This window comes from Oryctolagus cuniculus, chromosome 11 (genome assembly GCF_051225735.1).
Source record: "Oryctolagus cuniculus isolate XC-2025 breed Fujian yellow rabbit chromosome 11, ASM5122573v1, whole genome shotgun sequence".
NCBI classification, from domain to species: domain Eukaryota; kingdom Metazoa; phylum Chordata; class Mammalia; order Lagomorpha; family Leporidae; genus Oryctolagus; species Oryctolagus cuniculus.
Genome location: NC_142877.1, coordinates 72,075,628 through 72,090,891, shown reverse-complemented (window position 1 = coordinate 72,090,891; position 15,264 = coordinate 72,075,628). Strand labels below are relative to the sequence as shown.

Here is a 15,264-nt window from a genome sequence, read left to right as displayed (position 1 = left end):
CAAACAGCCACGGTCACCTTAGCAACCCCAGGCTCCTAATATGGACAGCTGGTCCATTTAAAGTCAGTCCTTCTTGGCAGGAAAAATGCTTGTTCTTCAAATTGGGGGAGAGAAGAGAGGTTTTTCCTTTCAATACACATTATAGAGGTTGATTTAACTTGATCAGCACTTTTGTTCTGTGGCAGCAATTTGTGTGGAGTTTCAACCTATTCTGAGTTTTGCAAATTTTTTTTTTCATAATCTAAAAGCAAGTAGCTGAAAAAAATAAAATCAAGCGAGCTCATATGGAAGTCTAAGAGTAGAACACCAAACAAAGAGGTATCTAAAATAATGGCATTCTTTTATCCACATGTTTATGGGGTAAGTTCAACTTAAATTAAATTGAACTATAATACACAAGGCCTTAATAAACAATAAGAAATCAGATTCAGAAGGCCTGTGGCCTTAAATACCATAATCTATGTTTGAAGAAAAAAAATCACTGCTAAAATTCAAAGTTCATGCTCCAACATGTTAAACCTCCTAAGTTCAAACTTCAGTCTGCATAAAAAATTCCTTTATTCCACTACCCACAGATACAACCCACAAGCTCAAATGTGATGTAGGTATTGAAACCAAGTAGTTAGACTATCTGCACACACTCCAGATCTGTAACAGCACTGGATGACTCAAAGCCAGTCTTGAGCTCTGCGTGTACCACTACCAGTGGATCTGAGCCAAATTAAGCCTCTCGGGAATAAAGACACAGAGCTTGTATTTTCTTGTATGGACAAATCTTTTATTTTCACACCATGGACAAATAATCTGGGGGGAGAGGATTACTACAGTCTGAAATATGTGCGATCAAACTGTTTATTACATACATATCCACAAAAGGATTCTAATCTCCTATTCATCAAAATTAGACACTTAACCTTTAATAAATTATCAGCTCAAAACTATAAATGCCTAAATTCTTAGCCTTTGTTCTAAACTAGAAACATTTATGAAATACCTTCCTATATAACAGAGGAGAATCAAATCCATATTAACTTAACCAATGCCACATCAGCAAACCTTAAGGTTAAGTTACTATACCTACATTATTCATTGCTTCTATTTTTGTTTATATGTGTGCCTTTGTAAATTCTCAGGCTAGGAGATTCTTCCTGGTATGAAACACTTCTTTCATTTTTAAAAAAAAGACTTTTTAATTTATTTGAGAGGAGAGTTACAAAGAGAGAGAGAAACGTCTTCCACCCACTGGTTCACTCCCCAAATGGCCGCAAGAGCCGGAGCTGAGCGGATCCGAATCCAGGAGCCAGGAGCTTCTTCCGGGTCTCCCACACAGGTGCAGGGGCCCAAGGACTTGGACCATTTTCTACTGCTTTCCCAGGCCATAGCAGAGAGCTGGATCAGAAGTGGAGCAGCCAGGACTCGAACCAGTGCCCATAGGGGATGCCAGCACCGCAGGCAGAGGATTACCCTACTGCACCTTTCAACTTAAGAATATCCTAGGATGGGGCCAGTGCTGTGGAGTAGCAGATAAAGCCACTGCCTGCGATACTAGCAACGAATATAGGCACTGGTTCGAGTCCTGGCTACTCCACTTCTGATCCAGCTCCCCATTAATGTGCCTGGGAAAGCAATGGAAGCTGGCACAAGTGCTTGGGCCCCTAGAAGAACCTCAAGGCTCCTGGCTTCAGCCTTGCCCAGCCCTGGCTGTCAAGGCCATCTGGGGAGTGAACCAGTGTATGGAAAATCTCTCTCTCTCTGTGTAACTCTGACTTCCAAAAAAATCAATTGAAAGAAAGAAAAGAAGAAAGAAACTGTGTTACCTGATGTCTAATTTTCTGAATTAAATTTTAACAAGAGTATTCAACAAAACATGGAACCTGTAGAAATCAATATAATCAAGAACTTTTGGTCTCTGGGGAGGTAGGGGTGATGACTCAGGTAAGTGGTCCTTGCTACCAATGAGAGAAACCTGAATGAGTTTCAGCTCCATCCAGCCTCGGCCAGTTGTAAGCATTTGGAGTGAATCAATGGATAGTTTTCTCTCCCTTTTCCACTTTTTCTCCTTCTCCCTCTCTGCCTCACAAATACATTGAAAAATTATTTTAAAGTTTCGTTTCTTCTCACCAATGAATATAAATATTTAAGTGCTAACATATAAATAACTACTTTCAACAAGTCTCAACCTTGCCATCACTTTTGGCAGGTATGTGAATTCCCTTCTTCCTGCTGTGGTCTGAATATGCCCTTCAAAATTCAGTTACTGAAACTTAGTGACCAATGTAATGGTATTAAGAGATAGGGCCTTAAGGTATAGTTTGGCCATGAGGGCTCCTCTCTCATAAATGGGGTTAAAGAGCTCATTAAAGGGGTTTCACGCAGCCCTCCCAACGTTCACTCCTCCCCTACAGAAGATGCAACCCCCAACAGAAAACAGAACCTGCCAGCACCTGATCTTGGACTTCCCACCCAGTCTCCTGAACTGTGAGAAACCAACTTCTGTTCTTTATACGTTGGTCTGGGGCACCCTGTTACAGCAACACAGACCAAGACACTTCTCCTTTTCTATTCCATTGCTGAAGCGCTTTCACGTTTCCTCCTAGCCCACAGAACTAAGTGCCCTTAAGATTCTTCTATATTAAGAAATCGCTCCTAACAAGGTCCTCTAGATTCTCCCACCAATAACAGCCTTTCCCAAACCTGAGCTCTGTTATCACTACCATCTGCTTCATGTCAGAGGTGATCCCATCCTCTCATCAGTCTCTCCCTCTCTCCTCTTCACTACTATAGGGAATACCATCAGCTAGGACTTGGAGCTCCCTCTCAAATTCTGGCTAAGGGATCAAAGAAAAGTGGCTTGTCCTGATACGGTGCCATTACACAGGAAATGGTGTTTCTACACCCCGAGTTTAGAACCCTGCATTTAATCTATAATTATTAAGTTTTCACTCTATGTTAGATTCAGCAATGGGGATTTGTAGAATATGACTGCTTCGAGAAAGAAAAATAATAGAGGCCAGTGTTGTAGTGCAGCAGATTAAGGCGCGGCTTGCACGGTGGGCATCCCATAACACAGCAAGCCCTGACTATGCTTCAGAACAAGCTTCTGGCTCACGCACATCTGGGGAAACCGTGGGTGACAGCACAAGTACTTAGGTCCTTGCCTCCCACTTTGGAGATTGGGATGGAGTTCCTGGCTCCTGGTTCAGCCTGGCCCAGCCTCAGTCTCAGCTGTTGCGAACATCTGGAGAGTGAACCAGCAGATGGGAATTCTCTCTGCCTGCCTATCTCTCCCTGCTTTTCAGAAAAATAAACATTTCTAAATAAAAAAAGAAATGAGCCAGAAATTGCCCTTTTCCTAAGTGAACTTGTTATTGAAAAAAGACAATAAAAATTACTAATCTGAATAATTTACTTTAACCTAAAGTGATCACTAATACCTATCCCAAAAAATTAGAGAAAATTTAGCCAAAATAATTTCTTAACAAAAGATGTATTTATTTAGGAAGAGTTAGAGAGACACAGGGAGAGAAAAAGTGACAGCAATCTTCCATTTGCTGGTTCACTCTCCAGATGGCCCCAAGGGCCACAGCTGGGCCAGGCTGAAGCCAGGAGCTTCTTCCAGGTCTTCCATGTGGGTGGCAGAGCCCAAGTACTTGAGCCATCCTCCACTGTTTTCCCAGGCACATTAGCAGGAAGCAGGATCAGAAATGGAACAGCTGGGATATAAACCAGCATCCATATGGGATGCTGGTGTCACAGGTGTTGGCTTTACACCCTATGCCACAATGCAAGACCCCCAAAATAACTTTAAGGCTGACAAGTAACTGCTTTCAAGTTTTTGCCATAATACAGTAAACAAATCAATAAGGAGATCTTCTTTTAATTTCAGAAACAGAGAAACAGAGAGCTCCCATTCACTGGTTCATTCTCCACATGCCCACTATAGAGGGTGCTAGGGCAGGCAAAAGTGGGGTGCTGGGAACTCAATCTAGGTCTCCTACATGGGTGGCAGGAGCCCAATTACTATCTTCCAGCAGGAGGTAGGAGTCTCAGAGTCAGGACCCAGAGCTTTGAACTGAACCTAGATATTCTAATGTAGGATACAGGCATGTTAACTACTACATAAAATGCCCACGTACGAGATTTTGTATCTACACGCTTGAATATGTCATACTCCAGAAGTCTAAAGAAAATAATAACAGAAATTGGGGCAGGCAATATGGCACAGTGGGTAAAGCCACCACCTGCAGGACTGGCATCCCATTTGGGTGCCAGTTTGAGTCCTGGCTGCTTCTTTTCCAATCCAGCTCCCTGCTGGTACACCTGGGAAAGCATCAAAGAATGACTCAGGTACTTGGGCTCCTACACCTATGTGGGAGAACTGGGGTAAGCTCCTGGCTCCTGACTTCAGACCAGCACAGCTCAGGCTGTTCGGCCATTTGGGGAGTAAACCGATGGATGGAGGCCCATTCTTTCTGCCTCTATCTGTCTCTCTCTAACTCTGCCTTTCAAATAAATAAATATTTTTAAAAGTAAAGGAAATTAATGACTATTAAAAATCCACTGAAAAAGCGTTCAAGAAGTTAAATGTATTCATATTAGAATTTACTTAAACCTTTTCCTACCTACTTAGTAGGAAACATCCCATTTACTGAAGTACACACAGGAGTTAAACAATGTCCATGGGACAGAACATAACTAAACAATCTTCTTTAATTTACAGCCCCTAAGAGAATTTCTACCAAAGTCATTTGGTAATTTCCCTAAGTAAATGATGACTGAGCCTCCAATCAAAGAAAATAATTTTTTTCCTTATAGGGATAAACTCACTCTTAAGGCTGCTAGGAATAAGCAGTATTTGAATTTCAAAAATAGCTTCTTCTATCACAGCTTTTTAACTTTAACTTCAAACAAAATGATCTATGTCTTACTAGCGAACTCCAAGGCAATGAAAAAGAGGCTAATTTGTAAAAATCTTCTAATAATCAAGAAAAGATATGAAATAAATACAAGGTAAAGCATTTAAAAAATTAAGAGCAATTAAGTCTATATTCAACTACATTTGTTTTACTATGACATAAACAAGTTCTTACCTTGTGGTGTTCTCTTCTGAGAAAAACAGATACAATTTTGCTCCTAAAAAAATTTCAAGTAGAAAAGTTGAAATGTTAGTTTCAAACAGTTTCTTGAAAATGAAGTTACAAGATGCTAACATAGTACATTCAGAATATTATGACACTTGATATCACCAAAGCCTACGAGATAGCAAGTCTCCAACAGTAAAAGTACTTTTGAAATAAAAATATTTATAAAATTTATTACTTTTAAAATTATAAAGATAGCAGGGCCAGCGCTGTGGCACAGTGGGTTAAAGCCTCAGCCTGCAGCGCTGGCATCCCACATCGGTGCCGGTTCAAGTCCTGGCTGCTCCTCTGCTGATCCAGCTCTCTGCTATGGCCTGGGAAAACAGCGGAGGATGGCTTAAGTCCTTGGGCCCCTGCATCCATATGGGAAATTCAGAAGAAGCTCCTTGCTTCTGATCAGTTCAGCTCTGGCAGTTGCAGCCATCTGGGAAGTGAACCAGTGGGTGGAAGACCTCTTTCATTGTCTCTACCTCTCTCTGTAACTCTTTCAAATAAATAAAATCTTTTTAAAAAAATTACAAAAATACCTATTCTATTAAGTGAACATCAAGTCATTTTTGCTAGGTATACATTTGCAATTATGTGTGGCACATTTTCACAATGTAAAACATTTATAGTTCAACTAGGTGTTACTCTCTCCAAGACTGGGTATTTCTGAAGGAAACTTTTTTTTCCTAGGTACTATAAAATGCATTCCTTTAAACAGTGGTTTTTAACATTTTCACTAAGTTTTGTAACCATCACCACCATCTAATTCCAGAATATTTACATCACCCCAATAAGAAACCCCACACAGAAGGGTACAGTTTTAATTCCAAGAAAAGACATCTGAAATAAATTTAATTTTTAAAGATGTGCAAGAAACATGTTCTTTCTAACACCACAATCAAAATTATGTTTTACAAAATATGTGAAGCAAAGGCTCCAAGGAAAAACAATTATCCAAACATTATAAGAGCAGCTATATTTGGATAGTGACATTACAATGAGTCTTTCCCATACATTTTTTTTCTAAAGCTGTGATTCCGTATTATTACCTTTTTGACTTTTAAAAGGTACAGAATACACACATTGAGTAGAAATAGTACGTGCTAGTATTTGAAATACAAAATAAAAACAAAAATATAAGGTGATACCTTTAAATTATACACCATGCTATTAAATATTTTTCAAAATAGATAAAATAACTGTAAAATTTGAATAAAACTGTCCATACTTACTAATCTGGTTGAAAAGCCACTGCTGCATCTTACTTTGTGACAAATGGGCTGCTTCATCACTTTTGCATCTGGGTGTCTACTTCTTAGTGGTCATTTCTGAAATAAAGGTGCAGTTACTAAGAATGCCATTTTCCGAACATCCTGACAAAAATCATAAACTCTTCAAGGATAATTAACCAAATTATGGTAACCACAGTTATTTGAGCAACTTTCTAATACAAACATTATTAACACAGTTGAGAGTGAGGCAGGAGGAATACCAAATAGGCTACTGTCTCACAGAACCAGAACTCTTCGATCCTGAATGCCTCTCAGCCACCCAGGCCTTCTAATTCTTGAGTGTCTTTTACAGACCGAAAAAAAGAAAAAAGAAAAAAGAAAAAGAAAAAAAAAAAAAAAGGCGGGCCTTGATGGAGCCCAAACACTGAATATTTTGAACATAATAAATTTAACTATTTATTATATTCATTATCTACTTCCCCTCTTACACCTAGAATTTAAATACCAATGAGGATTTTTGTCAGTTTTATTGATATCTTTGAAGCAACTGAGTCCCAGCTATGCTGCTTCCAATCCAGCTCCTTATTTACACACCAGCATAAGAAGGCAGCAAAAGATGACTGAAGTACTTGAGTCCCCGCCATCCTTGTGGGAGACCAGGATGGAGTTCCTGGCTCCTGGCTTCGGCCTGGTCCAGTCCTAGTCATTGCAGCCATTTGGGGAGTGAATCAGTGAATACAAGATTTCTTTCTTTCTTTGTCTTTCCCTCTCTCTCTCACTCTGCATGTGAGTTAAATAATAAATCTTTAAAAGTAAAACAATAACAAAACTGCCATGATAGAGATATCTTCATTAATTCTTTCAAGTTGGGAATATAATAGTCTTTAAAGAGGATAACATAACTATAGATGTTTAGACACAGAGATCTGAAAAATTAATGAAGTGTTTGGAGATTAACATCTATAGAATTTACAACTCATTTTCCCTTGCCTAGTCTATTCCAGATAAGGAAAGCCCAAGGTAGCTATGTTGGGGTTGCCCAGGGTACCAGGGCAGATCTCTTTGATGACTTGTAAAAACCAACTTCTAAAGGAAAAGGAGGAGGAATAAGCCACAAACAGTTCGGGTGATCCAAGCAGATGGAAAAACAAGTTCTGAGGCCATAAACTGAGAGTAGGCTTGAGGAAAGAAAAACGATCACTGAGTGGAATGAGCAAAGGCAGACACAGTGATAAGAGATCAGGTGAGAGAGAGGAGGAAGAGAGATAACAGATCAAGGCTCTTTGTGTCTCGGTTTTGGTTTTAAACTGATGAGATGAGCTCCAATGGAATTTTGATCCGCAGAATGATGTGATCTGACTTTCTTTTGGAAATGGCTAATCTGACTGACTTGTTGAGGTAAGCAAGAGAGAGGCTGAAAGATCAGACCAGGGGACAATTATGATAATGCAGATGTGAAGTAAGTGGGCTTGGACCATGGTGGTAAGTGGTGGAAGTGGTAATATGAGGGACATCTTTCAAATACTTCCTAGGTAGTGGTGAACATTTCTGCACATGTCTACTTTCCCCATTTTTAACGATATTAAGATGAACTAGTTTTGCCAGCCTGATCCACTGGTTGTTTACCTAATTGCTTTGGAATCACTGACCATTTTTAGATCCATTATTTCATCAAGGGCTTTAAAATGTTGATTTTTCTAATCCCGTCATTCCTTCTAGGCTTAATGTTAAGAACCCTATAAAGAAGAATTCTCACTTATTGACTGATTACTCAGGGGGTACCTTTCTTATAAAGTGGGAAATGGTATTTAGATACCATAAACTAGACTAGGAGTGTACTGTGTGACTAGGTCAAAATTGCTTCAAGGCCTTTTCAGGGCACAGAATGAGGACTAGGTATTTATTACAGTAAACAGATCATGAGTCCTCACTAATATTCCAATTCACATTTCCAGTTACAGAATTGTTAATTCTGTTCTCCCAGGCACATTAGCAAGGAGCTGGATCAGAAGTGGAACAGCTAGGACTCAACCCTGCACTCTGATATAGCATGCTGGTGTTGCAAGTGGTAGCTTAACCCACTGTGCCACAAATACCAGCCCCTATTGTTTTGTTTTTAAATCATTTGTATCATAACTCTAGAAAGAATGGTAGAAGAAAGAGGCTCATTTAGAAACAACAAATATAGGGCTGGCGCTGTGGTGCAGCAGGTAAAGCTGTCGCCTGCAGTGCTGGCATCCCAAATGGGTGCCGTTTGAAGTCTTGGCTGCTCCACGTTTGATTCAGCTCCCTGCTAAAGGCCTGGGAAAAACAGTGAAAGATGGTTCGAGTACTTGGGTCCCTATACCTATGTGGGATACCTGGAAGAAGCTCCTGGCTTCAGCCTGGCACAGCCCTGGCTGACGTGGCCATCTGAGAAGTGAAGCAGTGGATGAAAGATATCTCTCTCTCTCTGTCTCCTGCTCTCTTTCAAATAAATAAATAAATATTGAAAAGAACAGAAACAACTAGTAAGATATATGACAGTCCTTTTCTCCCATGTCCTTAGGGAGTTCTGTCTGGGATTACATCATAAAGTTCCAAGTAATCACAGGGAAAGTTTACTTCCAATTTTATGTTACCTTGAGGTATCATGGCCACCATAAAGAATCAAAAGAACTTACTAATTCTTAACATGACTACACTAGCTAGCTATGACATGATAGGGATGTTTGAACTTAATTATTCTTTTCTTTAAATAAACAAACTCCCCCTGGGCTAAGAGGCCTACTTTGCCTTTTAAGCATCCTGTGGCTGGCAAACTTCAGAATCTTAAGAGATAGATAGCCAGGGGACAGAGAAAACAGCAAGTATGACTCAATGATTACATTTAATAGTCCCTGAAGACCGAAACAAAGATACCAGTTCTGGCAAGAGTTCTCTAGTATTGCCCAAAAACTAATTTATCCACATACCTTTCATCTGAACAATCTTTTCACTTAGTTTAAGGTTCACAAAGCACTTGTTATGTGCCTACCAGACCTTAGGTATAAAAATAAACCAGGAGTACAGGAGTACAATGAAAACAATCAGCAGGAGTTCCAAGAGTTGGATGATGAAATTTAATGTTAAAATCTGCTTTGTTTGAGAACACAGAGAACCCTTGAATATTTTTATACAGCAATGTTCCTCTGTCATCCAGAAACTATAGACTTTAGAAAGTGCAACTACATGAAATCACCTTTGTCGAGAAACGTCTATGTGCCAGATACTGACATAGCTCATTTTTTTCTTCTTTTTCTCTAAATTTTATTTATTTGAGAGGTAAAGTTACAGACAAAGAGGAGGAGAGACAGAGAGAAAGATCTTCGATCCATTGGTTCATTCCCCAAATGGCTGCAACAGCTGGAGCTGTGCCAATCCAAAGCCAGAAGCTTCTTCCAGGTCTCCCAGGCAGGTGCAGGGGCCCAAGCACTTGGGCCATCTTCTATTGCTTTCCCAGACCACAGCAGAGAGCCGGATTGGAAGAGGAGCAGCTGGGACTAGAATTGGCACCCATATCGGATGCCAGTCCTACAGGCAGAGATTAACCTACTATGCCATACATAGCAACGGCCCCAGTTTTCCTTTAATATTTTTTTGAAAGGCAGAGAGACAGAAAATGTGAGTATGTACATACGTGTGTGTGTGTGAGAGAGAGAGAGAGAGAGAGAGAGAGAGAAACAGACACAAATTGTCTGCTGGTTCACCCTCCAAAAGCCCTCAATAGTGAGAAAGAAAGAGAAAGAGAAAAAGAGAAAGAGAGAGAGAAAGAGAGAGAGAGAGAAAAAAAGAGAGAGAAAGGAGGGGAGAGAGAGAGAGAGAGGAACAGACACAAACCATCTACTGGTTCACCCTCCAAAAGCCATCATTAGCCAGGTCTGTGCCAGGCTCAAGTCAGGAGCCTGAAATTCCTTCCAGGTGTCCCATGTGGATGGTAGCAACCCAAGTACTCAGGCCATCTTCTCCCCGCCAGTGTGTGCATTACCAAGATCAGAAATGGAGCTGAACTAGAATCCAGGGATTCTAATATGGGATGAGGATGTCCCAAGCTGAACCATGCCTGCCCAACATTATTTCATTTAATTCTCAGAATATCTCAATGGAAAAGCATTAATAAAACATTAGTGGTTAAGCACATGGCCAAATCAGACGGCTCCAGGGTTCAAAGATCTGCCTTTTTCACTGCTACACTCTGTAGTAACCAGGAATAAAATTGATAGTAAAAAATTTCACATCAGCCCCACAGTGGTGATATGTAAGTCCAGGCTGTGCATTTAAGAAATGTGCTCAAGGTAGATATTTGGCCTTGCAGTTAAGGTGCCACTCTTGTGGGGCCTACGTTCCATATTGGAAGGCCTGGGTTTGAGTCCCAACTCCGCTCCTGATTCCAGCTTCCTGCTAATATGCATCCTGGAAGGCAGCTGGCAATGGCTCAAGTAGTAGATTCCCTACCACCCATGTGGGATACCCAGACTGAGTTCCCAGCTCACCAGCCTTAACCTGTCTTACTCAGCCTCAGCTGCTATGGTCCTTTGGGGAGTGAGCCAGCTGACAGGAGACTGTCTCTGTCTCTCTACCTTCCAAATAAATAAATAAATAAATCTTTTAAAAAGATAACGATAGAAGGGGAACAGGTGTTTGGTACAGCCATTAAGATGCCATTTTGGATGCTCACATCCCGTATCAGCCAAGTACCTGGTTCTGAGGCCCCACTCTGCTTCTGATTACTGCTTTCTACTGCTGTGCACCCTGGGAAGCAGCTGGTGATGGCTCAAACACTAGAGTCCCTACCATAGGGATATACACAGACAACATGGACTGAGTTCCTGGCTTCTGGCTTTGGCCTGGCCTAGATGCAGCTGTTAAGTTTCTGTCTCTGCCTTTCAAACAGATAAACAAAAGTTAAAGAAATTTGCTCCAATCTTCTAAAGTTGCTTTACTATTTATTTACTATTAAGAAGAAATCTCGATTATTAAGGTATAGATCCAAAGAACATGCTGCCCTTAGGTCTTAGGGAATTAAGAGTAAGCTACACATAGCACAACAGAATAATTGGTTTCCATTCACAGTGAGTGACCTGAAACGCTTCTAAATGACTGATTGCTATTTCATACACTCAGAGAAGTCAGGGAAGAAATGCTGAGATTTAAGAGTGGGGATATAAGTGTTTACCAAAATACTTTCTGTACTTTTCTGAATACTTAAAATATTTTTCTCTCTCATCTCTATATAGATATAATGTAAGTATTCCATTAAGTTTTTAAAATTTACAGAAAAAATTAGAGTTTTAATTCCTAATTTTCTTTTCTAAAAAACTCACGTGAAACAGCTTATCTTCAATACTATTAAGATAGGCTTTAGTTTTTCATATACAACAAAATCTGATTTTTTTTTTTTTTTTTGACAGGCAGAATGGATAGTGAGAGAGAGAGACAGAGAGAAAGGTCTTCCTTTTGCCGTTGGTTCACCCTCCAATGGCTGCCATGGCTGGCGCGCTGCAACCGGCGCACCACGCTGATCCGAAAGCAGAAGCCAGGTGCTTCTCCTGGTCTCCCATGGAGTGCAGGGCCCAAGCACTTGGGCCATCCTCCACTGCACTCCCTGGCCACAGCAGAGAGCTGGCCTGGAAGAGGGGCAACCAGGAAAGAATCTGGCGTCCCGACCGGGACTAGAACCTGGTGTGCCGGCGCTGCTAGGTGGAGGATTAGCCTATTGAGCTGCGGCGCCGGCCAACAAAATCTGATTTTTAAAGTGTCACTAGAAAAGTATCATCTTAATTGTTAAAATAATCATATAGATAGGATTAAGTGTTAAAGTGATCATATAGATGGGGTCAAGTGTCTGTTAATAATGATAGACAGGATTGCCGGTGCCATGGCTCAACAGGCTAATCCTCCGCCTGTGGCGCCAGCACACAGGGTTCTAGTCCCGGTTGGGGCACCAGATTCTGTCCCGGTCGCTCCTCTTCCTGTCCTGCTCTCTGCTGTGGCCTGGGAAGGCAGTGGAGGATGGCCCAAGTCCTTGGGCCCTGCACCTGCATGGGAGACCAGGAGGAAGCACCTGGCTCCTGGCTTCGGATCAGCATGGTGCACCAGCCGCAGCGGCCATTGGAGGGTGAACCAACGGAGAAAGGAAGAGCTTTCGCTCTTTCTCTCTCACTGTCCACTCTGCCTGTCAAAAAAAAAAAAAAAATGATAGATAGGATTAAAGGAGACTAAATGCTCCAACACGGAAGCAATCCATATAGTAGGCCCATAGAATGGCAATTACTTTAAGTAGCACTCTGACCTCAGAGTCAGCCCTAAAGGCATTCTGGTCTGGCTGAAAAGCCCACGAGAGCATTTCTGGCATGGAAAACTGTCCCTTCACAGAGGACCACAATAAGACCCCACTGGAAAGAAATGATCCTCAAAAAAGAATTATATTTTTCTCTGAAGGGAGGAAAGAACTTCCACTTTGCTTATGGCCTTTAAATACTGATGGAGTTCATGGACTCAAAAGGCTTTCATAGTCTAGGCAGTTCATGTCAAGAGCCTTGGGTGATCACTGATGTCATATATATGAATGTTAATTGTTAAATCAACAACAGGAGTCATTTGTGTACTAACTTCTGATGCAGGACCTCTGTCTTCAAAGACTTACAATATTAGAATTAATGGTAAAACTTGTTCCCAGATTTTCTTTGTTCTAGTGTGTTAAATTCTTACATATCATAAGTTTAGTTATGTCTATGTGTCCAATTCCATTGCTTGTAATCTTGGGTGCTCCTTTAAAGTTGATTAAGTGTCTCAAACATGGACTCTTTGATCCGTGTATTTAACATAAAGTCAAATACAAAGTACAGAATGGTTAAAGGCCTTATGGCTACTAATGAGACAGTTGTTTCAATGCATCCTATTGTGTGCTAAACCTTTGCCTAAGGGATAATTTCTTCTGCATCCCATTAAACCCAAAATCTGGGAAAGTAAGGATACAGAATTTCCCAAACAAAAGCTTTGGTTTCTAAACAAGAGGTAGTTTACCTGGGATATATTCTAACCCCAGGAAAGTGTGCTCTTTCAGTCAAGAGAAAGGAAGCTATTCTATGTAGAGGGGCACCACAGACTAAAAAGCAACTAAGGACATTTCTGGAAATCGCAGGAATCTGTGGAATAGGGACTCCAGGATTTGGATTCCAAGTTTTTGTACGAAGCTTTGAAAGGCCCTGACCCACATTGTGCTGGACAGGGGAGCTACAAAAGTTGTTCCAAAGAATTAAGGAGCTTTTAACAGAAGCTCCAACACTGGGAATCCCTGATGGCAGGATTCTATGGAATAAGGATTTCAGGATCTGGATTCCAACCCTTTACACAAAACTTTAAAAGGCCCTGACACAGATGCACTGTGCTGGACAAGGGAGCTACAAAAGGTATTCCAAAGAATTAAAGAACTTTTAACAGAAGCTCCAACATTAGGAATTCCTGAGCAAGCCACTCATAGAAAGATCCTCTTCAGATCAATTACAGCTTAAATAGAAGGGATCTTACCAGGTGCTACAGAGCACGACTACCTCAGTAAAATTAGGATTAAATGTCTCCTCTTAAACCTTCGTAGGTGAACTCAAAAGACATGCCTGATTATGCCTTAAGCCAATCAAACATTTAAATATCTTTTCAAAGAGCAAAGAGATAAGTAAAGCTTTTGCTTTCCTCACATCAAGACTGCTGTACCTGAAGGCAGATATGCCATACCTGCCTCTTCTTTTGATACTCTTTGGGAGCTATTATTGACAAGAAAACTCCTTCAGGGTTCTCCTATTATAATTCTCAATACTCATATAATTCTCTATATGGTTTTATAATATACATAAGGGTAGCCTATCACCACCCACTATCTTGGGAGTTCTTTCCATCTTAAGGGGCACACCACTTGCAATTGGTTTTGTTCCAGTTTTGCTTGTGCTAATTGACAAACTTATATGTTTCAAAACTCAACGACTTCTGAGAATACTGACCAAACAGGGGACACAGCCATTGGTAGTGACTGAAAATTCTCCAGCTCATAAAACAAATTTGTGAGATGAAATAGGCAGAGACTTTCAGACCCAGGACAGGCAGGGCCTATGCCCCTAATAAACAGGAAGCAACTATAGATTATGATGATTCTAAACCCTTCAGCATCCCTTAAGATTAAGGTCTAGAATCTTTGAGGGGGAAATGATATAGGCAGGCAGATAGGTTCGAATTGATTAGATTTGTAAACTGGAGACCACGCCCTCATCCTGTCCCCTTTCATGATCTCATATCCCTACTAGATCTCACCTGGATGCCCACCTGCCAATAAGACTCCATAACCACGCCCCTTTGAGAGTAAATAATAGGCCTGGAGCAAGGTGGGCCCCCTCCCTTGTTGCTCCAAGCCTCTGGGCGGACAGCTTTTTGGCTGTTGCTCTCTGCTTTGCTGCCTGCACTATGTTACCTGTGGCTGCTTCTAACTGCACTCTTGCTCCATGTGGCTCCTGACCTGCTCTCTGCCTGGTATGGAACCAACTAAGCTTCTAGACTTCTTTTTCCCCTAAATAAAGCCCTCAGTTTCCTGTATATTTCTTTCACTGAATACTAAAAACTGTAAAACTAAGGTGTCTCTCATCAAAAATACTGCATAGCAATATTTTCTAATTATAAACTTACTTGGTTATTAGATGTAATTACTGCCTATGACACAGCAGAAGTAACATATTTTAATTTTTATTTATTTTCATTTTATTTGAAAGAGCGAGACATACAGAGACAGTGAAAGATCCTTTATCTGCTGCTTCAGTCCAAAATGCCTGCAACATCCAGGGCTGAGCCAGGCCGAAACCAAGAACTCCATCCAGGTCTCCCACATGGTTGGCAGGGAC

At 40.9% G+C, this 15,264-nt stretch overlaps 1 protein-coding gene across 5 annotated transcripts in view; it reads right to left on the bottom strand.

Annotated features, from left to right (window-relative positions):
* The window catches only part of FRS2 (fibroblast growth factor receptor substrate 2), a 120,052-nt gene that overhangs the window by 45,838 nt on the left and 58,950 nt on the right, over nt 1–15,264 (bottom strand). For all 5 annotated transcript variants that reach the window (XM_070052611.2, XM_051845655.3, XM_070052609.2 and 2 more), the window contains 2 exons: nt 6,362–6,457; nt 5,091–5,133 (listed from right to left, as the gene is read on the bottom strand). The gene's annotated coding sequence lies outside the window, so the exon portion shown is untranslated. The remainder of the gene's footprint in view (nt 1–5,090; nt 5,134–6,361; nt 6,458–15,264) is intronic.